The 21,020-nt window shown below is 47.9% G+C and overlaps 31 non-coding genes across 31 annotated transcripts; all 31 read left to right on the top strand.

Annotated features, from left to right (window-relative positions):
* Positions 1-314: 314 nt before the first annotated feature.
* On the top strand, positions 315-433 carry LOC130811831 (5S ribosomal RNA). The gene has a single exon (XR_009041452.1). It is a non-coding gene; the product is annotated as a 5S ribosomal RNA (ribosomal RNA).
* A 552-nt stretch (positions 434-985) lies between these two features.
* LOC130811829 (5S ribosomal RNA) lies at positions 986-1,104 on the top strand. Its single transcript, XR_009041450.1, has one exon. It is a non-coding gene; the product is annotated as a 5S ribosomal RNA (ribosomal RNA).
* A 553-nt stretch (positions 1,105-1,657) lies between these two features.
* On the top strand, positions 1,658-1,776 carry LOC130811828 (5S ribosomal RNA). The gene has a single exon (XR_009041449.1). It is a non-coding gene; the product is annotated as a 5S ribosomal RNA (ribosomal RNA).
* A 553-nt stretch (positions 1,777-2,329) lies between these two features.
* LOC130811827 (5S ribosomal RNA) lies at positions 2,330-2,448 on the top strand. The gene has a single exon (XR_009041448.1). It is a non-coding gene; the product is annotated as a 5S ribosomal RNA (ribosomal RNA).
* A 552-nt stretch (positions 2,449-3,000) lies between these two features.
* Positions 3,001-3,119, top strand: LOC130811826 (5S ribosomal RNA). Its single transcript, XR_009041447.1, has one exon. It is a non-coding gene; the product is annotated as a 5S ribosomal RNA (ribosomal RNA).
* Positions 3,120-3,673: 554 nt separating this feature from the next.
* LOC130811825 (5S ribosomal RNA) lies at positions 3,674-3,792 on the top strand. The gene has a single exon (XR_009041446.1). It is a non-coding gene; the product is annotated as a 5S ribosomal RNA (ribosomal RNA).
* Positions 3,793-4,345: 553 nt separating this feature from the next.
* Positions 4,346-4,464, top strand: LOC130811824 (5S ribosomal RNA). Its single transcript, XR_009041445.1, has one exon. It is a non-coding gene; the product is annotated as a 5S ribosomal RNA (ribosomal RNA).
* A 553-nt stretch (positions 4,465-5,017) lies between these two features.
* On the top strand, positions 5,018-5,136 carry LOC130811823 (5S ribosomal RNA). The gene has a single exon (XR_009041444.1). It is a non-coding gene; the product is annotated as a 5S ribosomal RNA (ribosomal RNA).
* Positions 5,137-5,690: 554 nt separating this feature from the next.
* Positions 5,691-5,809, top strand: LOC130811822 (5S ribosomal RNA). The gene has a single exon (XR_009041443.1). It is a non-coding gene; the product is annotated as a 5S ribosomal RNA (ribosomal RNA).
* Positions 5,810-6,362: 553 nt separating this feature from the next.
* Positions 6,363-6,481, top strand: LOC130811820 (5S ribosomal RNA). The gene has a single exon (XR_009041442.1). It is a non-coding gene; the product is annotated as a 5S ribosomal RNA (ribosomal RNA).
* A 554-nt stretch (positions 6,482-7,035) lies between these two features.
* On the top strand, positions 7,036-7,154 carry LOC130811819 (5S ribosomal RNA). Its single transcript, XR_009041441.1, has one exon. It is a non-coding gene; the product is annotated as a 5S ribosomal RNA (ribosomal RNA).
* Positions 7,155-7,706: 552 nt separating this feature from the next.
* LOC130811817 (5S ribosomal RNA) lies at positions 7,707-7,825 on the top strand. The gene has a single exon (XR_009041439.1). It is a non-coding gene; the product is annotated as a 5S ribosomal RNA (ribosomal RNA).
* Positions 7,826-8,378: 553 nt separating this feature from the next.
* LOC130811816 (5S ribosomal RNA) lies at positions 8,379-8,497 on the top strand. The gene has a single exon (XR_009041438.1). It is a non-coding gene; the product is annotated as a 5S ribosomal RNA (ribosomal RNA).
* A 551-nt stretch (positions 8,498-9,048) lies between these two features.
* On the top strand, positions 9,049-9,167 carry LOC130811815 (5S ribosomal RNA). Its single transcript, XR_009041437.1, has one exon. It is a non-coding gene; the product is annotated as a 5S ribosomal RNA (ribosomal RNA).
* Positions 9,168-9,719: 552 nt separating this feature from the next.
* Positions 9,720-9,838, top strand: LOC130811814 (5S ribosomal RNA). The gene has a single exon (XR_009041436.1). It is a non-coding gene; the product is annotated as a 5S ribosomal RNA (ribosomal RNA).
* Positions 9,839-10,389: 551 nt separating this feature from the next.
* Positions 10,390-10,508, top strand: LOC130811813 (5S ribosomal RNA). Its single transcript, XR_009041435.1, has one exon. It is a non-coding gene; the product is annotated as a 5S ribosomal RNA (ribosomal RNA).
* Positions 10,509-11,059: 551 nt separating this feature from the next.
* On the top strand, positions 11,060-11,178 carry LOC130811870 (5S ribosomal RNA). Its single transcript, XR_009041489.1, has one exon. It is a non-coding gene; the product is annotated as a 5S ribosomal RNA (ribosomal RNA).
* Positions 11,179-11,733: 555 nt separating this feature from the next.
* Positions 11,734-11,852, top strand: LOC130811763 (5S ribosomal RNA). The gene has a single exon (XR_009041386.1). It is a non-coding gene; the product is annotated as a 5S ribosomal RNA (ribosomal RNA).
* Positions 11,853-12,401: 549 nt separating this feature from the next.
* On the top strand, positions 12,402-12,520 carry LOC130811812 (5S ribosomal RNA). The gene has a single exon (XR_009041434.1). It is a non-coding gene; the product is annotated as a 5S ribosomal RNA (ribosomal RNA).
* Positions 12,521-13,072: 552 nt separating this feature from the next.
* On the top strand, positions 13,073-13,191 carry LOC130811855 (5S ribosomal RNA). Its single transcript, XR_009041475.1, has one exon. It is a non-coding gene; the product is annotated as a 5S ribosomal RNA (ribosomal RNA).
* Positions 13,192-13,743: 552 nt separating this feature from the next.
* LOC130811872 (5S ribosomal RNA) lies at positions 13,744-13,862 on the top strand. Its single transcript, XR_009041491.1, has one exon. It is a non-coding gene; the product is annotated as a 5S ribosomal RNA (ribosomal RNA).
* A 551-nt stretch (positions 13,863-14,413) lies between these two features.
* Positions 14,414-14,532, top strand: LOC130811761 (5S ribosomal RNA). The gene has a single exon (XR_009041384.1). It is a non-coding gene; the product is annotated as a 5S ribosomal RNA (ribosomal RNA).
* A 549-nt stretch (positions 14,533-15,081) lies between these two features.
* On the top strand, positions 15,082-15,200 carry LOC130811854 (5S ribosomal RNA). Its single transcript, XR_009041474.1, has one exon. It is a non-coding gene; the product is annotated as a 5S ribosomal RNA (ribosomal RNA).
* A 553-nt stretch (positions 15,201-15,753) lies between these two features.
* On the top strand, positions 15,754-15,872 carry LOC130811811 (5S ribosomal RNA). Its single transcript, XR_009041433.1, has one exon. It is a non-coding gene; the product is annotated as a 5S ribosomal RNA (ribosomal RNA).
* Positions 15,873-16,425: 553 nt separating this feature from the next.
* Positions 16,426-16,544, top strand: LOC130811760 (5S ribosomal RNA). Its single transcript, XR_009041383.1, has one exon. It is a non-coding gene; the product is annotated as a 5S ribosomal RNA (ribosomal RNA).
* A 549-nt stretch (positions 16,545-17,093) lies between these two features.
* LOC130811810 (5S ribosomal RNA) lies at positions 17,094-17,212 on the top strand. Its single transcript, XR_009041432.1, has one exon. It is a non-coding gene; the product is annotated as a 5S ribosomal RNA (ribosomal RNA).
* Positions 17,213-17,763: 551 nt separating this feature from the next.
* On the top strand, positions 17,764-17,882 carry LOC130811809 (5S ribosomal RNA). The gene has a single exon (XR_009041431.1). It is a non-coding gene; the product is annotated as a 5S ribosomal RNA (ribosomal RNA).
* A 553-nt stretch (positions 17,883-18,435) lies between these two features.
* On the top strand, positions 18,436-18,554 carry LOC130811782 (5S ribosomal RNA). The gene has a single exon (XR_009041405.1). It is a non-coding gene; the product is annotated as a 5S ribosomal RNA (ribosomal RNA).
* A 549-nt stretch (positions 18,555-19,103) lies between these two features.
* LOC130811808 (5S ribosomal RNA) lies at positions 19,104-19,222 on the top strand. Its single transcript, XR_009041430.1, has one exon. It is a non-coding gene; the product is annotated as a 5S ribosomal RNA (ribosomal RNA).
* Positions 19,223-19,774: 552 nt separating this feature from the next.
* Positions 19,775-19,893, top strand: LOC130811852 (5S ribosomal RNA). The gene has a single exon (XR_009041472.1). It is a non-coding gene; the product is annotated as a 5S ribosomal RNA (ribosomal RNA).
* Positions 19,894-20,446: 553 nt separating this feature from the next.
* Positions 20,447-20,565, top strand: LOC130811729 (5S ribosomal RNA). The gene has a single exon (XR_009041354.1). It is a non-coding gene; the product is annotated as a 5S ribosomal RNA (ribosomal RNA).
* The last annotated feature ends 455 nt before the right edge of the window (positions 20,566-21,020 follow it).

Raw genomic sequence — 21,020 nt, 5'->3', positions numbered from 1 at the left:
GTAAGCGGAAATTGCACCGGATCCCGTCGGAACTCCCCGCGGAAGCGTGCCCGGCGTGGATGGCCTATTGATTTCCAAGTGTTGCGCGGATTTCTTAAATACTTCGTCGTTTTTTTGTTGCGAGTTCACCTGGCTTTTACAGCCGGCGGACTCTTTTGTGAATCGGACAATACCGATAGGGTGAAAAACAGTATTTGGGAAGAAGAAGGCTCGAAATAAGGGGTCTCGATTGCGAATTTACGAGCTTCGGAATGCTCTGGTTTTTACTTTTGGGCGGCAACGCGCATGTAATCAAATTGTTACGGTGAATGAACGGGTGCGATCATACCAGCACTAATGCACCGGATCCCATCAGAACCCCGCAGTTAAGCGTGCTTGGGCGAGAGTAGTACTAGGATGGGTGACCACCTGGGAAGTCCTCGTGTTGCACCCCTTTTTCCGTTCTTTTTTTTTTATTATTATTTTTTTTTTTGTTTCCGCTACACTTGAGCAAGAGCCATTTCAGTGATTATGGTAATATAATCCTCGGAAGTAATTTTATTTATAAAATTATAACTCGCAACCGGGTCCCGACCTCGAATTCACGGGCACTCGAAAGGTAGGACCCGTTGAGGCGGGTCGATGCGCATGCGAACGAACTGTTCGAAAGAGGCGTGCATCGGTGCGTTCGTGTAAGCGGAAATTGCACCGGATCCCGTCGGAACTCCCCGCGGAAGCGTGCCCGGCGTGGATGGCCTATTGATTTCCAAGTGTTGCGCGGATTTCTTAAATACTTCGTCGTTTTTTTGTTGCGAGTTCACCTGGCTTTTACAGCCGGCGGACTCTTTTGTGAATCGGACAATACCGATAGGGTGAAAAACAGTATTTGGGAAGAAGAAGGCTCGAAATAAGGGGTCTCGATTGCGAATTTACGAGCTTCGGAATGCTCTGGTTTTTACTTTTGGGCGGCAACGCGCATGTAATCAAATTGTTACGGTGAATGAACGGGTGCGATCATACCAGCACTAATGCACCGGATCCCATCAGAACCCCGCAGTTAAGCGTGCTTGGGCGAGAGTAGTACTAGGATGGGTGACCACCTGGGAAGTCCTCGTGTTGCACCCCTTTTTCCGTTCTTTTTTTTTTATTATTATTTTTTTTTTTGTTTCCGCTACACTTGAGCAAGAGCCATTTCAGTGATTATGGTAATATAATCCTCGGAAGTAATTTTATTTATAAAATTATAACTCGCAACCGGGTCCCGACCTCGAATTCACGGGCACTCGAAAGGTAGGACCCGTTGAGGCGGGTCGATGCGCATGCGAACGAACTGTTCGAAAGAGGCGTGCATCGGTGCGTTCGTGTAAGCGGAAATTGCACCGGATCCCGTCGGAACTCCCCGCGGAAGCGTGCCCGGCGTGGATGGCCTCTTGATTTCCAAGTGTTGCGCGGATTTCTTAAATACTTCGTCGTTTTTTTGTTGCGAGTTCACCTGGCTTTTACAGCCGGCGGACTCTTTTGTGAATCGGACAATACCGATAGGGTGAAAAACAGTATTTGGGAAGAAGAAGGCTCGAAATAAGGGGTCTCGGTTGCGAATTTACGAGCTTCGGAATGCTCTGGTTTTTTACTTTTGGGCGGCAACGCGCATGTAATCAAATTGTTACGGTGAATGAACGGGTGCGATCATACCAGCACTAATGCACCGGATCCCATCAGAACCCCGCAGTTAAGCGTGCTTGGGCGAGAGTAGTACTAGGATGGGTGACCACCTGGGAAGTCCTCGTGTTGCACCCCTTTTTCCGTTCTTTTTTTTTTTTATTATTTTTTTTTTTTTGTTTCCGCTACACTTGAGCAAGAGCCATTTCAGTGATTATGGTAATATAATCCTCGGAAGTAATTTTATTTATAAAATTATAACTCGCAACCGGGTCCCGACCTCGAATTCACGGGCACTCGAAAGGTAGGACCCGTTGAGGCGGGTCGATGCGCATGCGAACGAACTGTTCGAAAGAGGCGTGCATCGGTGCGTTCGTGTAAGCGGAAATTGCACCGGATCCCGTCGGAACTCCCCGCGGAAGCGTGCCCGGCGTGGATGGCCTATTGATTTCCAAGTGTGGCGCGGATTTCTTAAATACTTCGTCGTTTTTTTGTTGCGAGTTCACCTGGCTTTTACAGCCGGCGGACTCTTTTGTGAATCGGACAATACCGATAGGGTGAAAAACAGTATTTGGGAAGAAGAAGGCTCGAAATAAGGGGTCTCGATTGCGAATTTACGAGCTTCGGAATGCTCTGGTTTTTACTTTTGGGCGGCAACGCGCATGTAATCAAATTGTTACGGTGAATGAACGGGTGCGATCATACCAGCACTAATGCACCGGATCCCATCAGAACCCCGCAGTTAAGCGTGCTTGGGCGAGAGTAGTACTAGGATGGGTGACCACCTGGGAAGTCCTCGTGTTGCACCCCTTTTTCCGTTCTTTTTTTTTTTATTATTTTTTTTTTTTTGTTTCCGCTACACTTGAGCAAGAGCCATTTCAGTGATTATGGTAATATAATCCTCGGAAGTAATTTTATTTATAAAATTATAACTCGCAACCGGGTCCCGACCTCGAATTCACGGGCACTCGAAAGGTAGGACCCGTTGAGGCGGGTCGATGCGCATGCGAACGAACTGTTCGAAAGAGGCGTGCATCGGTGCGTTCGTGTAAGCGGAAATTGCACCGGATCCCGTCGGAACTCCCCGCGGAAGCGTGCCCGGCGTGGATGGCCTATTGATTTCCAAGTGTTGCGCGGATTTCTTAAATACTTCGTCGTTTTTTTGTTGCGAGTTCACCTGGCTTTTACAGCCGGCGGACTCTTTTGTGAATCGGACAATACCGATAGGGTGAAAAACAGTATTTGGGAAGAAGAAGGCTCGAAATAAGGGGTCTCGATTGCGAATTTACGAGCTTCGGAATGCTCTGGTTTTTACTTTTGGGCGGCAACGCGCATGTAATCAAATTGTTACGGTGAATGAACGGGTGCGATCATACCAGCACTAATGCACCGGATCCCATCAGAACCCCGCAGTTAAGCGTGCTTGGGCGAGAGTAGTACTAGGATGGGTGACCACCTGGGAAGTCCTCGTGTTGCACCCCTTTTTCCGTTCTTTTTTTTTTATTATTATTTTTTTTTTTTGTTTCCGCTACACTTGAGCAAGAGCCATTTCAGTGATTATGGTAATATAATCCTCGGAAGTAATTTTATTTATAAAATTATAACTCGCAACCGGGTCCCGACCTCGAATTCACGGGCACTCGAAAGGTAGGACCCGTTGAGGCGGGTCGATGCGCATGCGAACGAACTGTTCGAAAGAGGCGTGCATCGGTGCGTTCGTGTAAGCGGAAATTGCACCGGATCCCGTCGGAACTCCCCGCGGAAGCGTGCCCGGCGTGGATGGCCTCTTGATTTCCAAGTGTTGCGCGGATTTCTTAAATACTTCGTCGTTTTTTTGTTGCGAGTTCACCTGGCTTTTACAGCCGGCGGACTCTTTTGTGAATCGGACAATACCGATAGGGTGAAAAACAGTATTTGGGAAGAAGAAGGCTCGAAATAAGGGGTCTCGGTTGCGAATTTACGAGCTTCGGAATGCTCTGGTTTTTTACTTTTGGGCGGCAACGCGCATGTAATCAAATTGTTACGGTGAATGAACGGGTGCGATCATACCAGCACTAATGCACCGGATCCCATCAGAACCCCGCAGTTAAGCGTGCTTGGGCGAGAGTAGTACTAGGATGGGTGACCACCTGGGAAGTCCTCGTGTTGCACCCCTTTTTCCGTTCTTTTTTTTTTTTATTATTTTTTTTTTTTTGTTTCCGCTACACTTGAGCAAGAGCCATTTCAGTGATTATGGTAATATAATCCTCGGAAGTAATTTTATTTATAAAATTATAACTCGCAACCGGGTCCCGACCTCGAATTCACGGGCACTCGAAAGGTAGGACCCGTTGAGGCGGGTCGATGCGCATGCGAACGAACTGTTCGAAAGAGGCGTGCATCGGTGCGTTCGTGTAAGCGGAAATTGCACCGGATCCCGTCGGAACTCCCCGCGGAAGCGTGCCCGGCGTGGATGGCCTATTGATTTCCAAGTGTTGCGCGGATTTCTTAAATACTTCGTCGTTTTTTTGTTGCGAGTTCACCTGGCTTTTACAGCCGGCGGACTCTTTTGTGAATCGGACAATACCGATAGGGTGAAAAACAGTATTTGGGAAGAAGAAGGCTCGAAATAAGGGGTCTCGATTGCGAATTTACGAGCTTCGGAATGCTCTGGTTTTTACTTTTGGGCGGCAACGCGCATGTAATCAAATTGTTACGGTGAATGAACGGGTGCGATCATACCAGCACTAATGCACCGGATCCCATCAGAACCCCGCAGTTAAGCGTGCTTGGGCGAGAGTAGTACTAGGATGGGTGACCACCTGGGAAGTCCTCGTGTTGCACCCCTTTTTCCGTTCTTTTTTTTTTTTATTATTTTTTTTTTTTTGTTTCCGCTACACTTGAGCAAGAGCCATTTCAGTGATTATGGTAATATAATCCTCGGAAGTAATTTTATTTATAAAATTATAACTCGCAACCGGGTCCCGACCTCGAATTCACGGGCACTCGAAAGGTAGGACCCGTTGAGGCGGGTCGATGCGCATGCGAACGAACTGTTCGAAAGAGGCGTGCATCGGTGCGTTCGTGTAAGCGGAAATTGCACCGGATCCCGTCGGAACTCCCCGCGGAAGCGTGCCCGGCGTGGATGGCCTATTGATTTCCAAGTGTTGCGCGGATTTCTTAAATACTTCGTCGTTTTTTTGTTGCGAGTTCACCTGGCTTTTACAGCCGGCGGACTCTTTTGTGAATCGGACAATACCGATAGGGTGAAAAACAGTATTTGGGAAGAAGAAGGCTCGAAATAAGGGGTCTCGATTGCGAATTTACGAGCTTCGGAATGCTCTGGTTTTTACTTTTGGGCGGCAACGCGCATGTAATCAAATTGTTACGGTGAATGAACGGGTGCGATCATACCAGCACTAATGCACCGGATCCCATCAGAACCCCGCAGTTAAGCGTGCTTGGGCGAGAGTAGTACTAGGATGGGTGACCACCTGGGAAGTCCTCGTGTTGCACCCCTTTTTCCGTTCTTTTTTTTTTATTATTTTTTTTTTTTTTTGTTTCCGCTACACTTGAGCAAGAGCCATTTCAGTGATTATGGTAATATAATCCTCGGAAGTAATTTTATTTATAAAATTATAACTCGCAACCGGGTCCCGACCTCGAATTCACGGGCACTCGAAAGGTAGGACCCGTTGAGGCGGGTCGATGCGCATGCGAACGAACTGTTCGAAAGAGGCGTGCATCGGTGCGTTCGTGTAAGCGGAAATTGCACAGGATCCCGTCGGAACTCCCCGCGGAAGCGTGCCCGGCGTGGATGGCCTCTTGATTTCCAAGTGTTGCGCGGATTTCTTAAATACTTCGTCGTTTTTTTGTTGCGAGTTCACCTGGCTTTTACAGCCGGCGGACTCTTTTGTGAATCGGACAATACCGATAGGGTGAAAAACAGTATTTGGGAAGAAGAAGGCTCGAAATAAGGGGTCTCGGTTGCGAATTTACGAGCTTCGGAATGCTCTGGTTTTTTACTTTTGGGCGGCAACGCGCATGTAATCAAATTGTTACGGTGAATGAACGGGTGCGATCATACCAGCACTAATGCACCGGATCCCATCAGAACCCCGCAGTTAAGCGTGCTTGGGCGAGAGTAGTACTAGGATGGGTGACCACCTGGGAAGTCCTCGTGTTGCACCCCTTTTTCCGTTCTTTTTTTTTTTTATTATTTTTTTTTTTTTGTTTCCGCTACACTTGAGCAAGAGCCATTTCAGTGATTATGGTAATATAATCCTCGGAAGTAATTTTATTTATAAAATTATAACTCGCAACCGGGTCCCGACCTCGAATTCACGGGCACTCGAAAGGTAGGACCCGTTGAGGCGGGTCGATGCGCATGCGAACGAACTGTTCGAAAGAGGCGTGCATCGGTGCGTTCGTGTAAGCGGAAATTGCACCGGATCCCGTCGGAACTCCCCGCGGAAGCGTGCCCGGCGTGGATGGCCTATTGATTTCCAAGTGTTGCGCGGATTTCTTAAATACTTCGTCGTTTTTTTGTTGCGAGTTCACCTGGCTTTTACAGCCGGCGGACTCTTTTGTGAATCGGACAATACCGATAGGGTGAAAAACAGTATTTGGGAAGAAGAAGGCTCGAAATAAGGGGTCTCGATTGCGAATTTACGAGCTTCGGAATGCTCTGGTTTTTACTTTTGGGCGGCAACGCGCATGTAATCAAATTGTTACGGTGAATGAACGGGTGCGATCATACCAGCACTAATGCACCGGATCCCATCAGAACCCCGCAGTTAAGCGTGCTTGGGCGAGAGTAGTACTAGGATGGGTGACCACCTGGGAAGTCCTCGTGTTGCACCCCTTTTTCCGTTCTTTTTTTTTTTTATTATTTTTTTTTTTTTTGTTTCCGCTACACTTGAGCAAGAGCCATTTCAGTGATTATGGTAATATAATCCTCGGAAGTAATTTTATTTATAAAATTATAACTCGCAACCGGGTCCCGACCTCGAATTCACGGGCACTCGAAAGGTAGGACCCGTTGAGGCGGGTCGATGCGCATGCGAACGAACTGTTCGAAAGAGGCGTGCATCGGTGCGTTCGTGTAAGCGGAAATTGCACCGGATCCCGTCGGAACTCCCCGCGGAAGCGTGCCCGGCGTGGATGGCCTATTGATTTCCAAGTGTTGCGCGGATTTCTTAAATACTTCGTCGTTTTTTTGTTGCGAGTTCACCTGGCTTTTACAGCCGGCGGACTCTTTTGTGAATCGGACAATACCGATAGGGTGAAAAACAGTATTTGGGAAGAAGAAGGCTCGAAATAAGGGGTCTCGATTGCGAATTTACGAGCTTCGGAATGCTCTGGTTTTTACTTTTGGGCGGCAACGCGCATGTAATCAAATTGTTACGGTGAATGAACGGGTGCGATCATACCAGCACTAATGCACCGGATCCCATCAGAACCCCGCAGTTAAGCGTGCTTGGGCGAGAGTAGTACTAGGATGGGTGACCACCTGGGAAGTCCTCGTGTTGCACCCCTTTTTCCGTTCTTTTTTTTTTTATTATTATTTTTTTTTTGTTTCCGCTACACTTGAGCAAGAGCCATTTCAGTGATTATGGTAATATAATCCTCGGAAGTAATTTTATTTATAAAATTATAACTCGCAACCGGGTCCCGACCTCGAATTCACGGGCACTCGAAAGGTAGGACCCGTTGAGGCGGGTCGATGCGCATGCGAACGAACTGTTCGAAAGAGGCGTGCATCGGTGCGTTCGTGTAAGCGGAAATTGCACCGGATCCCGTCGGAACTCCCCGCGGAAGCGTGCCCGGCGTGGATGGCCTCTTGATTTCCAAGTGTTGCGCGGATTTCTTAAATACTTCGTCGTTTTTTTGTTGCGAGTTCACCTGGCTTTTACAGCCGGCGGACTCTTTTGTGAATCGGACAATACCGATAGGGTGAAAAACAGTATTTGGGAAGAAGAAGGCTCGAAATAAGGGGTCTCGATTGCGAATTTACGAGCTTCGGAATGCTCTGGTTTTTACTTTTGGGCGGCAACGCGCATGTAATCAAATTGTTACGGTGAATGAACGGGTGCGATCATACCAGCACTAATGCACCGGATCCCATCAGAACCCCGCAGTTAAGCGTGCTTGGGCGAGAGTAGTACTAGGATGGGTGACCACCTGGGAAGTCCTCGTGTTGCACCCCTTTTTCCGTTCTTTTTTTTTTTATTATTATTTTTTTTTTGTTTCCGCTACACTTGAGCAAGAGCCATTTCAGTGATTATGGTAATATAATCCTCGGAAGTAATTTTATTTATAAAATTATAACTCGCAACCGGGTCCCGACCTCGAATTCACGGGCACTCGAAAGGTAGGACCCGTTGAGGCGGGTCGATGCGCATGCGAACGAACTGTTCGAAAGAGGCGTGCATCGGTGCGTTCGTGTAAGCGGAAATTGCACCGGATCCCGTCGGAACTCCCCGCGGAAGCGTGCCCGGCGTGGATGGCCTCTTGATTTCCAAGTGTTGCGCGGATTTCTTAAATACTTCGTCGTTTTTTTGTTGCGAGTTCACCTGGCTTTTACAGCCGGCGGACTCTTTTGTGAATCGGACAATACCGATAGGGTGAAAAACAGTATTTGGGAAGAAGAAGGCTCGAAATAAGGGGTCTCGGTTGCGAATTTACGAGCTTCGGAATGCTCTGGTTTTTTACTTTTGGGCGGCAACGCGCATGTAATCAAATTGTTACGGTGAATGAACGGGTGCGATCATACCAGCACTAATGCACCGGATCCCATCAGAACCCCGCAGTTAAGCGTGCTTGGGCGAGAGTAGTACTAGGATGGGTGACCACCTGGGAAGTCCTCGTGTTGCACCCCTTTTTCCGTTCTTTTTTTTTTTATTATTTTTTTTTTTTGTTTCCGCTACACTTGAGCAAGAGCCATTTCAGTGATTATGGTAATATAATCCTCGAAAGTAATTTTATTTATAAAATTATAACTCGCAACCGGGTCCCGACCTCGAATTCACGGGCACTCGAAAGGTAGGACCCGTTGAGGCGGGTCGATGCGCATGCGAACGAACTGTTCGAAAGAGGCGTGCATCGGTGCGTTCGTGTAAGCGGAAATTGCACCGGATCCCGTCGGAACTCCCCGCGGAAGCGTGCCCGGCGTGGATGGCCTATTGATTTCCAAGTGTTGCGCGGATTTCTTAAATACTTCGTCGTTTTTTTGTTGCGAGTTCACCTGGCTTTTACAGCCGGCGGACTCTTTTGTGAATCGGACAATACCGATAGGGTGAAAAACAGTATTTGGGAAGAAGAAGGCTCGAAATAAGGGGTCTCGATTGCGAATTTACGAGCTTCGGAATGCTCTGGTTTTTACTTTTGGGCGGCAACGCGCATGTAATCAAATTGTTACGGTGAATGAACGGGTGCGATCATACCAGCACTAATGCACCGGATCCCATCAGAACCCCGCAGTTAAGCGTGCTTGGGCGAGAGTAGTACTAGGATGGGTGACCACCTGGGAAGTCCTCGTGTTGCACCCCTTTTTCCGTTCTTTTTTTTTTTATTATTTTTTTTTTGTGTTTCCGCTACACTTGAGCAAGAGCCATTTCAGTGATTATGGTAATATAATCCTCGGAAGTAATTTTATTTATAAAATTATAACTCGCAACCGGGTCCCGACCTCGAATTCACGGGCACTCGAAAGGTAGGACCCGTTGAGGCGGGTCGATGCGCATGCGAACGAACTGTTCGAAAGAGGCGTGCATCGGTGCGTTCGTGTAAGCGGAAATTGCACCGGATCCCGTCGGAACTCCCCGCGGAAGCGTGCCCGGCGTGGATGGCCTATTGATTTCCAAGTGTTGCGCGGATTTCTTAAATACTTCGTCGTTTTTTTGTTGCGAGTTCACCTGGCTTTTACAGCCGGCGGACTCTTTTGTGAATCGGACAATACCGATAGGGTGAAAAACAGTATTTGGGAAGAAGAAGGCTCGAAATAAGGGGTCTCGGTTGCGAATTTACGAGCTTCGGAATGCTCTGGTTTTTTACTTTTGGGCGGCAACGCGCATGTAATCAAATTGTTACGGTGAATGAACGGGTGCGATCATACCAGCACTAATGCACCGGATCCCATCAGAACCCCGCAGTTAAGCGTGCTTGGGCGAGAGTAGTACTAGGATGGGTGACCACCTGGGAAGTCCTCGTGTTGCACCCCTTTTTCCGTTCTTTTTTTTTTTATTATTTTTTTTTTTTGTTTCCGCTACACTTGAGCAAGAGCCATTTCAGTGATTATGGTAATATAATCCTCGAAAGTAATTTTATTTATAAAATTATAACTCGCAACCGGGTCCCGACCTCGAATTCACGGGCACTCGAAAGGTAGGACCCGTTGAGGCGGGTCGATGCGCATGCGAACGAACTGTTCGAAAGAGGCGTGCATCGGTGCGTTCGTGTAAGCGGAAATTGCACCGGATCCCGTCGGAACTCCCCGCGGAAGCGTGCCCGGCGTGGATGGCCTATTGATTTCCAAGTGTTGCGCGGATTTCTTAAATACTTCGTCGTTTTTTTGTTGCGAGTTCACCTGGCTTTTACAGCCGGCGGACTCTTTTGTGAATCGGACAATACCGATAGGGTGAAAAACAGTATTTGGGAAGAAGAAGGCTCGAAATAAGGGGTCTCGATTGCGAATTTACGAGCTTCGGAATGCTCTGGTTTTTACTTTTGGGCGGCAACGCGCATGTAATCAAATTGTTACGGTGAATGAACGGGTGCGATCATACCAGCACTAATGCACCGGATCCCATCAGAACCCCGCAGTTAAGCGTGCTTGGGCGAGAGTAGTACTAGGATGGGTGACCACCTGGGAAGTCCTCGTGTTGCACCCCTTTTTCCGTTCTTTTTTTTTTTATTATTTTTTTTTTTTGTTTCCGCTACACTTGAGCAAGAGCCATTTCAGTGATTATGGTAATATAATCCTCGGAAGTAATTTTATTTATAAAATTATAACTCGCAACCGGGTCCCGACCTCGAATTCACGGGCACTCGAAAGGTAGGACCCGTTGAGGCGGGTCGATGCGCATGCGAACGAACTGTTCGAAAGAGGCGTGCATCGGTGCGTTCGTGTAAGCGGAAATTGCACCGGATCCCGTCGGAACTCCCCGCGGAAGCGTGCCCGGCGTGGATGGCCTATTGATTTCCAAGTGTTGCGCGGATTTCTTAAATACTTCGTCGTTTTTTTGTTGCGAGTTCACCTGGCTTTTACAGCCGGCGGACTCTTTTGTGAATCGGACAATACCGATAGGGTGAAAAACAGTATTTGGGAAGAAGAAGGCTCGAAATAAGGGGTCTCGATTGCGAATTTACGAGCTTCGGAATGCTCTGGTTTTTACTTTTGGGCGGCAACGCGCATGTAATCAAATTGTTACGGTGAATGAACGGGTGCGATCATACCAGCACTAATGCACCGGATCCCATCAGAACCCCACAGTTAAGCGTGCTTGGGCGAGAGTAGTACTAGGATGGGTGACCACCTGGGAAGTCCTCGTGTTGCACCCCTTTTTCCGTTCTTTTTTTTTTTTATTATTATTTTTTTTTTTTGTTTCCGCTACACTTGAGCAAGAGCCATTTCAGTGATTATGGTAATATAATCCTCGGAAGTAATTTTATTTATAAAATTATAACTCGCAACCGGGTCCCGACCTCGAATTCACGGGCACTCGAAAGGTAGGACCCGTTGAGGCGGGTCGATGCGCATGCGAACGAACTGTTCGAAAGAGGCGTGCATCGGTGCGTTCGTGTAAGCGGAAATTGCACCGGATCCCGTCGGAACTCCCCGCGGAAGCGTGCCCGGCGTGGATGGCCTATTGATTTCCAAGTGTTGCGCGGATTTCTTAAATACTTCGTCGTTTTTTTGTTGCGAGTTCACCTGGCTTTTACAGCCGGCGGACTCTTTTGTGAATCGGACAATACCGATAGGGTGAAAAACAGTATTTGGGAAGAAGAAGGCTCGAAATAAGGGGTCTCGATTGCGAATTTACGAGCTTCGGAATGCTCTGGTTTTTACTTTTGGGCGGCAACGCGCATGTAATCAAATTGTTACGGTGAATGAACGGGTGCGATCATACCAGCACTAATGCACCGGATCCCATCAGAACTCCGCAGTTAAGCGTGCTTGGGCGAGAGTAGTACTAGGATGGGTGACCACCTGGGAAGTCCTCGCGTTGCACCCCTTTTTCCGTTCTTTTTTTTTTTAATTTTTTTTTTTGTTTCCGCTACACTTGAGCAAGAGCCATTTCAGTGATTATGGTAATATAATCCTCGGAAGTAATTTTATTGATAAAATTATAACTCGCAACCGGGTCCCGACCTCGAATTCACGGGCACTCGAAAGGTAGGACCCGTTGAGGCGGGTCGATGCGCATGCGAACGAACTGTTCGAAAGAGGCGTGCATCGGTGCGTTCGTGTAAGCGGAAATTGCACCGGATCCCGTCGGAACTCCCCGCGGAAGCGTGCCCGGCGTGGATGGCCTATTGATTTCCAAGTGTTGCGCGGATTTCTTAAATACTTCGTCGTTTTTTTGTTGCGAGTTCACCTGGCTTTTACAGCCGGCGGACTCTTTTGTGAATCGGACAATACCGATAGGGTGAAAAACAGTATTTGGGATGAAGAAGGCTCGAAATAAGGGGTCTCGGTTGCGAATTTACGAGCTTCGGAATGCTCTGGTTTTTTACTTTTGGGCGGCAACGCGCATGTAATCAAATTGTTACGGTGAATGAACGGGTGCGATCATACCAGCACTAATGCACCGGATCCCATCAGAACCCCGCAGTTAAGCGTGCTTGGGCGAGAGTAGTACTAGGATGGGTGACCACCTGGGAAGTCCTCGTGTTGCACCCCTTTTTCCGTTCTTTTTTTTTTTATTATTTTTTTTTTTTGTTTCCGCTACACTTGAGCAAGAGCCATTTCAGTGATTATGGTAATATAATCCTCGGAAGTAATTTTATTTATAAAATTATAACTCGCAACCGGGTCCCGACCTCGAATTCACGGGCACTCGAAAGGTAGGACCCGTTGAGGCGGGTCGATGCGCATGCGAACGAACTGTTCGAAAGAGGCGTGCATCGGTGCGTTCGTGTAAGCGGAAATTGCACCGGATCCCGTCGGAACTCCCCGCGGAAGCGTGCCCGGCGTGGATGGCCTATTGATTTCCAAGTGTTGCGCGGATTTCTTAAATACTTCGTCGTTTTTTTTGTTGCGAGTTCACCTGGCTTTTACAGCCGGCGGACTCTTTTGTGAATCGGACAATACCGATAGGGTGAAAAACAGTATTTGGGAAGAAGAAGGCTCGAAATAAGGGGTCTCGATTGCGAATTTACGAGCTTCGGAATGCTCTGGTTTTTACTTTTGGGCGGCAACGCGCATGTAATCAAATTGTTACGGTGAATGAACGGGTGCGATCATACCAGCACTAATGCACCGGATCCCATCAGAACCCCGCAGTTAAGCGTGCTTGGGCGAGAGTAGTACTAGGATGGGTGACCACTTGGGAAGTCCTCGTGTTGCACCCCTTTTTCCGTTCTTTTTTTTTTTATTATTTTTTTTTTTTTGTTTCCGCTACACTTGAGCAAGAGCCATTTCAGTGATTATGGTAATATAATCCTCGGAAGTAATTTTATTTATAAAATTATAACTCGCAACCGGGTCCCGACCTCGAATTCACGGGCACTCGAAAGGTAGGACCCGTTGAGGCGGGTCGATGCGCATGCGAACGAACTGTTCGAAAGAGGCGTGCATCGGTGCGTTCGTGTAAGCGGAAATTGCACCGGATCCCGTCGGAACTCCCCGCGGAAGCGTGCCCGGCGTGGATGGCCTATTGATTTCCAAGTGTTGCGCGGATTTCTTAAATACTTCGTCGTTTTTTTGTTGCGAGTTCACCTGGCTTTTACAGCCGGCGGACTCTTTTGTGAATCGGACAATACCGATAGGGTGAAAAACAGTATTTGGGAAGAAGAAGGCTCGAAATAAGGGGTCTCGATTGCGAATTTACGAGCTTCGGAATGCTCTGGTTTTTACTTTTGGGCGGCAACGCGCATGTAATCAAATTGTTACGGTGAATGAACGGGTGCGATCATACCAGCACTAATGCACCGGATCCCATCAGAACCCCGCAGTTAAGCGTGCTTGGGCGAGAGTAGTACTAGGATGGGTGACCACCTGGGAAGTCCTCGTTTTGCAACCCTTTTTCCGATCTTTTTTTTTTATTATTTTTTTTTTTTTGTTTCCGCTACACTTGAGCAAGAGCCATTTCAGTGATTATGGTAATATAATCCTCGGAAGTAATTTTATTTATAAAATTATAACTCGCAACCGGGTCCCGACCTCGAATTCACGGGCACTCGAAAGGTAGGACCCGTTGAGGCGGGTCGATGCGCATGCGAACGAACTGTTCGAAAGAGGCGTGCATCGGTGCGTTCGTGTAAGCGGAAATTGCACCGGATCCCGTCGGAACTCCCCGCGGAAGCGTGCCCGGCGTGGATGGCCTATTGATTTCCAAGTGTTGCGCGGATTTCTTAAATACTTCGTCGTTTTTTTGTTGCGAGTTCACCTGGCTTTTACAGCCGGCGGACTCTTTTGTGAATCGGACAATACCGATAGGGTGAAAAACAGTATTTGGGAAGAAGAAGGCTCGAAATAAGGGGTCTCGATTGCGAATTTACGAGCTTCGGAATGCTCTGGTTTTTACTTTTGGGCGGCAACGCGCATGTAATCAAATTGTTACGGTGAATGAACGGGTGCGATCATACCAGCACTAATGCACCGGATCCCATCAGAACTCCGCAGTTAAGCGTGCTTGGGCGAGAGTAGTACTAGGATGGGTGACCACCTGGGAAGTCCTCGCGTTGCACCCCTTTTTCCGTTCTTTTTTTTTTTAATTTTTTTTTTTGTTTCCGCTACACTTGAGCAAGAGCCATTTCAGTGATTATGGTAATATAATCCTCGGAAGTAATTTTATTTATAAAATTATAACTCGCAACCGGGTCCCGACCTCGAATTCACGGGCACTCGAAAGGTAGGACCCGTTGAGGCGGGTCGATGCGCATGCGAACGAACTGTTCGAAAGAGGCGTGCATCGGTGCGTTCGTGTAAGCGGAAATTGCACCGGATCCCGTCGGAACTCCCCGCGGAAGCGTGCCCGGCGTGGATGGCCTATTGATTTCCAAGTGTTGCGCGGATTTCTTAAATACTTCGTCGTTTTTTTTGTTGCGAGTTCACCTGGCTTTTACAGCCGGCGGACTCTTTTGTGAATCGGACAATACCGATAGGGTGAAAAACAGTATTTGGGAAGAAGAAGGCTCGAAATAAGGGGTCTCGATTGCGAATTTACGAGCTTCGGAATGCTCTGGTTTTTACTTTTGGGCGGCAACGCGCATGTAATCAAATTGTTACGGTGAATGAACGGGTGCGATCATACCAGCACTAATGCACCGGATCCCATCAGAACCCCGCAGTTAAGCGTGCTTGGGCGAGAGTAGTACTAGGATGGGTGACCACTTGGGAAGTCCTCGTGTTGCACCCCTTTTTCCGTTCTTTTTTTTTTTATTATTTTTTTTTTTTTTGTTTCCGCTACACTTGAGCAAGAGCCATTTCAGTGATTATGGTAATATAATCCTCGGAAGTAATTTTATTTATAAAATTATAACTCGCAACCGGGTCCCGACCTCGAATTCACGGGCACTCGAAAGGTAGGACCCGTTGAGGCGGGTCGATGCGCATGCGAACGAACTGTTCGAAAGAGGCGTGCATCGGTGCGTTCGTGTAAGCGGAAATTGCACCGGATCCCGTCGGAACTCCCCGCGGAAGCGTGCCCGGCGTGGATGGCCTATTGATTTCCAAGTGTTGCGCGGATTTCTTAAATACTTCGTCGTTTTTTTGTTGCGAGTTCACCTGGCTTTTACAGCCGGCGGACTCTTTTGTGAATCGGACAATACCGATAGGGTGAAAAACAGTATTTGGGAAGAAGAAGGCTCGAAATAAGGGGTCTCGATTGCGAATTTACGAGCTTCGGAATGCTCTGGTTTTTACTTTTGGGCGGCAACGCGCATGTAATCAAATTGTTACGGTGAATGAACGGGTGCGATCATACCAGCACTAATGCACCGGATCCCATCAGAACCCCGCAGTTAAGCGTGCTTGGGCGAGAGTAGTACTAGGATGGGTGACCACCTGGGAAGTCCTCGTGTTGCACCCCTTTTTCCGATCTTTTTTTTTTTATTATTTTTTTTTTTTTTGTTTCCGCTACACTTGAGCAAGAGCCATTTCAGTGATTATGGTAATATAATCCTCGGAAGTAATTTTATTTATAAAATTATAACTCGCAACCGGGTCCCGACCTCGAATTCACGGGCACTCGAAAGGTAGGACCCGTTGAGGCGGGTCGATGCGCATGCGAACGAACTGTTCGAAAGAGGCGTGCATCGGTGCGTTCGTGTAAGCGGAAATTGCACCGGATCCCGTCGGAACTCCCCGCGGAAGCGTGCCCGGCGTGGATGGCCTATTGATTTCCAAGTGTTGCGCGGATTTCTTAAATACTTCGTCGTTTTTTTGTTGCGAGTTCACCTGGCTTTTACAGCCGGCGGACTCTTTTGTGAATCGGACAATACCGATAGGGTGAAAAACAGTATTTGGGAAGAAGAAGGCTCGAAATAAGGGGTCTCGATTGCGAATTTACGAGCTTCGGAATGCTCTGGTTTTTACTTTTGGGCGGCAACGCGCATGTAATCAAATTGTTACGGTGAATGAACGGGTGCGATCATACCAGCACTAATGCACCGGATCCCATCAGAACTCCGCAGTTAAGCGTGCTTGGGCGAGAGTAGTACTAGGATGGGTGACCACCTGGGAAGTCCTCGCGTTGCACCCCTTTTTCCGTTCTTTTTTTTTTTAATTTTTTTTTTTGTTTCCGCTACACTTGAGCAAGAGCCATTTCAGTGATTATGGTAATATAATCCTCGGAAGTAATTTTATTTATAAAATTATAACTCGCAACCGGGTCCCGACCTCGAATTCACGGGCACTCGAAAGGTAGGACCCGTTGAGGCGGGTCGATGCGCATGCGAACGAACTGTTCGAAAGAGGCGTGCATCGGTGCGTTCGTGTAAGCGGAAATTGCACCGGATCCCGTCGGAACTCCCCGCGGAAGCGTGCCCGGCGTGGATGGCCTATTGATTTCCAAGTGTTGCGCGGATTTCTTAAATACTTCGTCGTTTTTTTGTTGCGAGTTCACCTGGCTTTTACAGCCGGCGGACTCTTTTGTGAATCGGACAATACCGATAGGGTGAAAAACAGTATTTGGGATGAAGAAGGCTCGAAATAAGGGGTCTCGGTTGCGAATTTACGAGCTTCGGAATGCTCTGGTTTTTTACTTTTGGGCGGCAACGCGCATGTAATCAAATTGTTACGGTGAATGAACGGGTGCGATCATACCAGCACTAATGCACCGGATCCCATCAGAACCCCGCAGTTAAGCGTGCTTGGGCGAGAGTAGTACTAGGATGGGTGACCACCTGGGAAGTCCTCGTGTTGCACCCCTTTTTCCGTTCTTTTTTTTTTTATTATTTTTTTTTTTTGTTTCCGCTACACTTGAGCAAGAGCCATTTCAGTGATTATGGTAATATAATCCTCGGAAGTAATTTTATTTATAAAATTATAACTCGCAACCGGGTCCCGACCTCGAATTCACGGGCACTCGAAAGGTAGGACCCGTTGAGGCGGGTCGATGCGCATGCGAACGAACTGTTCGAAAGAGGCGTGCATCGGTGCGTTCGTGTAAGCGGAAATTGCACCGGATCCCGTCGGAACTCCCCGCGGAAGCGTGCCCGGCGTGGATGGCCTATTGATTTCCAAGTGTTGCGCGGATTTCTTAAATACTTCGTCGTTTTTTTGTTGCGAGTTCACCTGGCTTTTACAGCCGGCGGACTCTTTTGTGAATCGGACAATACCGATAGGGTGAAAAACAGTATTTGGGAAGAAGAAGGCTCGAAATAAGGGGTCTCGATTGCGAATTTACGAGCTTCGGAATGCTCTGGTTTTTACTTTTGGGCGGCAACGCGCATGTAATCAAATTGTTACGGTGAATGAACGGGTGCGATCATACCAGCACTAATGCACCGGATCCCATCAGAACCCCGCAGTTAAGCGTGCTTGGGCGAGAGTAGTACTAGGATGGGTGACCACCTGGGAAGTCCTCGTGTTGCACCCCTTTTTCCGATCTTTTTTTTTTTATTATTTTTTTTTTTTTTGTTTCCGCTACACTTGAGCAAGAGCCATTTCAGTGATTATGGTAATATAATCCTCGGAAGTAATTTTATTTATAAAATTATAACTCGCAACCGGGTCCCGACCTCGAATTCACGGGCACTCGAAAGGTAGGACCCGTTGAGGCGGGTCGATGCGCATGCGAACGAACTGTTCGAAAGAGGCGTGCATCGGTGCGTTCGTGTAAGCGGAAATTGCACCGGATCCCGTCGGAACTCCCCGCGGAAGCGTGCCCGGCGTGGATGGCCTATTGATTTCCAAGTGTTGCGCGGATTTCTTAAATACTTCGTCGTTTTTTTGTTGCGAGTTCACCTGGCTTTTACAGCCGGCGGACTCTTTTGTGAATCGGACAATACCGATAGGGTGAAAAACAGTATTTGGGAAGAAGAAGGCTCGAAATAAGGGGTCTCGATTGCGAATTTACGAGCTTCGGAATGCTCTGGTTTTTACTTTTGGGCGGCAACGCGCATGTAATCAAATTGTTACGGTGAATGAACGGGTGCGATCAAACCAGCACTAATGCACCGGATCCCATCAGAACTCCGCAGTTAAGCGTGCTTGGGCGAGAGTAGTACTAGGATGGGTGACCACCTGGGAAGTCCTCGCGTTGCACCCCTTTTTCCGTTCTTTTTTTTTTTAATTTTTTTTTTTGTTTCCGCTACACTTGAGCAAGAGCCATTTCAGTGATTATGGTAATATAATCCTCGGAAGTAATTTTATTTATAAAATTATAACTCGCAACCGGGTCCCGACCTCGAATTCACGGGCACTCGAAAGGTAGGACCCGTTGAGGCGGGTCGATGCGCATGCGAACGAACTGTTCGAAAGAGGCGTGCATCGGTGCGTTCGTGTAAGCGGAAATTGCACCGGATCCCGTCGGAACTCCCCGCGGAAGCGTGCCCGGCGTGGATGGCCTATTGATTTCCAAGTGTTGCGCGGATTTCTTAAATACTTCGTCGTTTTTTTGTTGCGAGTTCACCTGGCTTTTACAGCCGGCGGACTCTTTTGTGAATCGGACAATACCGATAGGGTGAAAAACAGTATTTGGGATGAAGAAGGCTCGAAATAAGGGGTCTCGGTTGCGAATTTACGAGCTTCGGAATGCTCTGGTTTTTTACTTTTGGGCGGCAACGCGCATGTAATCAAATTGTTACGGTGAATGAACGGGTGCGATCATACCAGCACTAATGCACCGGATCCCATCAGAACCCCGCAGTTAAGCGTGCTTGGGCGAGAGTAGTACTAGGATGGGTGACCACCTGGGAAGTCCTCGTGTTGCACCCCTTTTTCCGTTCTTTTTTTTTTTATTATTTTTTTTTTTTGTTTCCGCTACACTTGAGCAAGAGCCATTTCAGTGATTATGGTAATATAATCCTCGGAAGTAATTTTATTTATAAAATTATAACTCGCAACCGGGTCCCGACCTCGAATTCACGGGCACTCGAAAGGTAGGACCCGTTGAGGCGGGTCGATGCGCATGCGAACGAACTGTTCGAAAGAGGCGTGCATCGGTGCGTTCGTGTAAGCGGAAATTGCACCGGATCCCGTCGGAACTCCCCGCGGAAGCGTGCCCGGCGTGGATGGCCTATTGATTTCCAAGTGTTGCGCGGATTTCTTAAATACTTCGTCGTTTTTTTTGTTGCGAGTTCACCTGGCTTTTACAGCCGGCGGACTCTTTTGTGAATCGGACAATACCGATAGGGTGAAAAACAGTATTTGGGAAGAAGAAGGCTCGAAATAAGGGGTCTCGATTGCGAATTTACGAGCTTCGGAATGCTCTGGTTTTTACTTTTGGGCGGCAACGCGCATGTAATCAAATTGTTACGGTGAATGAACGGGTGCGATCATACCAGCACTAATGCACCGGATCCCATCAGAACCCCGCAGTTAAGCGTGCTTGGGCGAGAGTAGTACTAGGATGGGTGACCACTTGGGAAGTCCTCGTGTTGCACCCCTTTTTCCGTTCTTTTTTTTTTTATTATTTTTTTTTTTTTTTGTTTCCGCGACACTTGAGCAAGAGCCATTTCAGTGATTATGGTAATATAATCCTCGGAAGTAATTTTATTTATAAAATTATAACTCGCAACCGGGTCCCGACCTCGAATTCACGGGCACTCGAAAGGTAGGACCCGTTGAGGCGGGTCGATGCGCATGCGAACGAACTGTTCGAAAGAGGCGTGCATCGGTGCGTTCGTGTAAGCGGAAATTGCACCGGATCCCGTCGGAACTCCCCGCGGAAGCGTGCCCGGCGTGATGGCCTATTGATTTCCAAGTGTTGCGCGGATTTCTTAAATACTTCGTCGTTTTTTTGTTGCGAGTTCACCTGGCTTTTACAGCCGGCGGACTCTTTTGTGAATCGGACAATACCGATAGGGTGAAAAACAGTATTTGGGAAGAAGAAGGCTCGAAATAAGGGGTCTCGATTGCGAATTTATGAGCTTCGGAATGCTCTGGTTTTTACTTTTGGGCGGCAACGCGCATGTAATCAAATTGTTACGGTGAATGAACGGGTGCGATCATACCAGCACTAATGCACCGGATCCCATCAGAACTCCGCAGCTAAGCGTGCTTGGGCGAGAGTAGTACTAGGATGGGTGACCACCTGGGAAGTCCTCGTGTTGCACCCCTTTTTCCGTTCTTTTTTTTTTTTAATTTTTTTTTTTTGTTTCCGCTACACTTGAGCAAGAGCCATTTCAGTGATTATGGTAATATAATCCTCGGAAGTAATTTTATTTATAAAATTATAACTCGCAACCGGGTCCCGACCTCGAATTCACGGGCACTCGAAAGGTAGGACCCGTTGAGGCGGGTCGATGCGCATGCGAACGAACTGTTCGAAAGAGGCGTGCATCGGTGCGTTCGTGTAAGCGGAAATTGCACCGGATCCCGTCGGAACTCCCCGCGGAAGCGTGCCCGGCGTGGATGGCCTCTTGATTTCCAAGTGTTGCGCGGATTTCTTAAATACTTCGTCGTTTTTTTGTTGCGAGTTCACCTGGCTTTTACAGCCGGCGGACTCTTTTGTGAATCGAACAATACCGATAGGGTGAAAAACAGTATTTGGGAAGAAGAAGGCTCGAAATAA

The sequence above is a fragment of the Amaranthus tricolor genome, chromosome 4 (genome assembly GCF_026212465.1).
Source record: "Amaranthus tricolor cultivar Red isolate AtriRed21 chromosome 4, ASM2621246v1, whole genome shotgun sequence".
Classification (NCBI taxonomy): domain Eukaryota; kingdom Viridiplantae; phylum Streptophyta; class Magnoliopsida; order Caryophyllales; family Amaranthaceae; genus Amaranthus; species Amaranthus tricolor.
The sequence above is the reverse complement of the archived record's forward strand: the minus strand, read 5'-3'. Positions and strand labels throughout refer to the sequence as shown.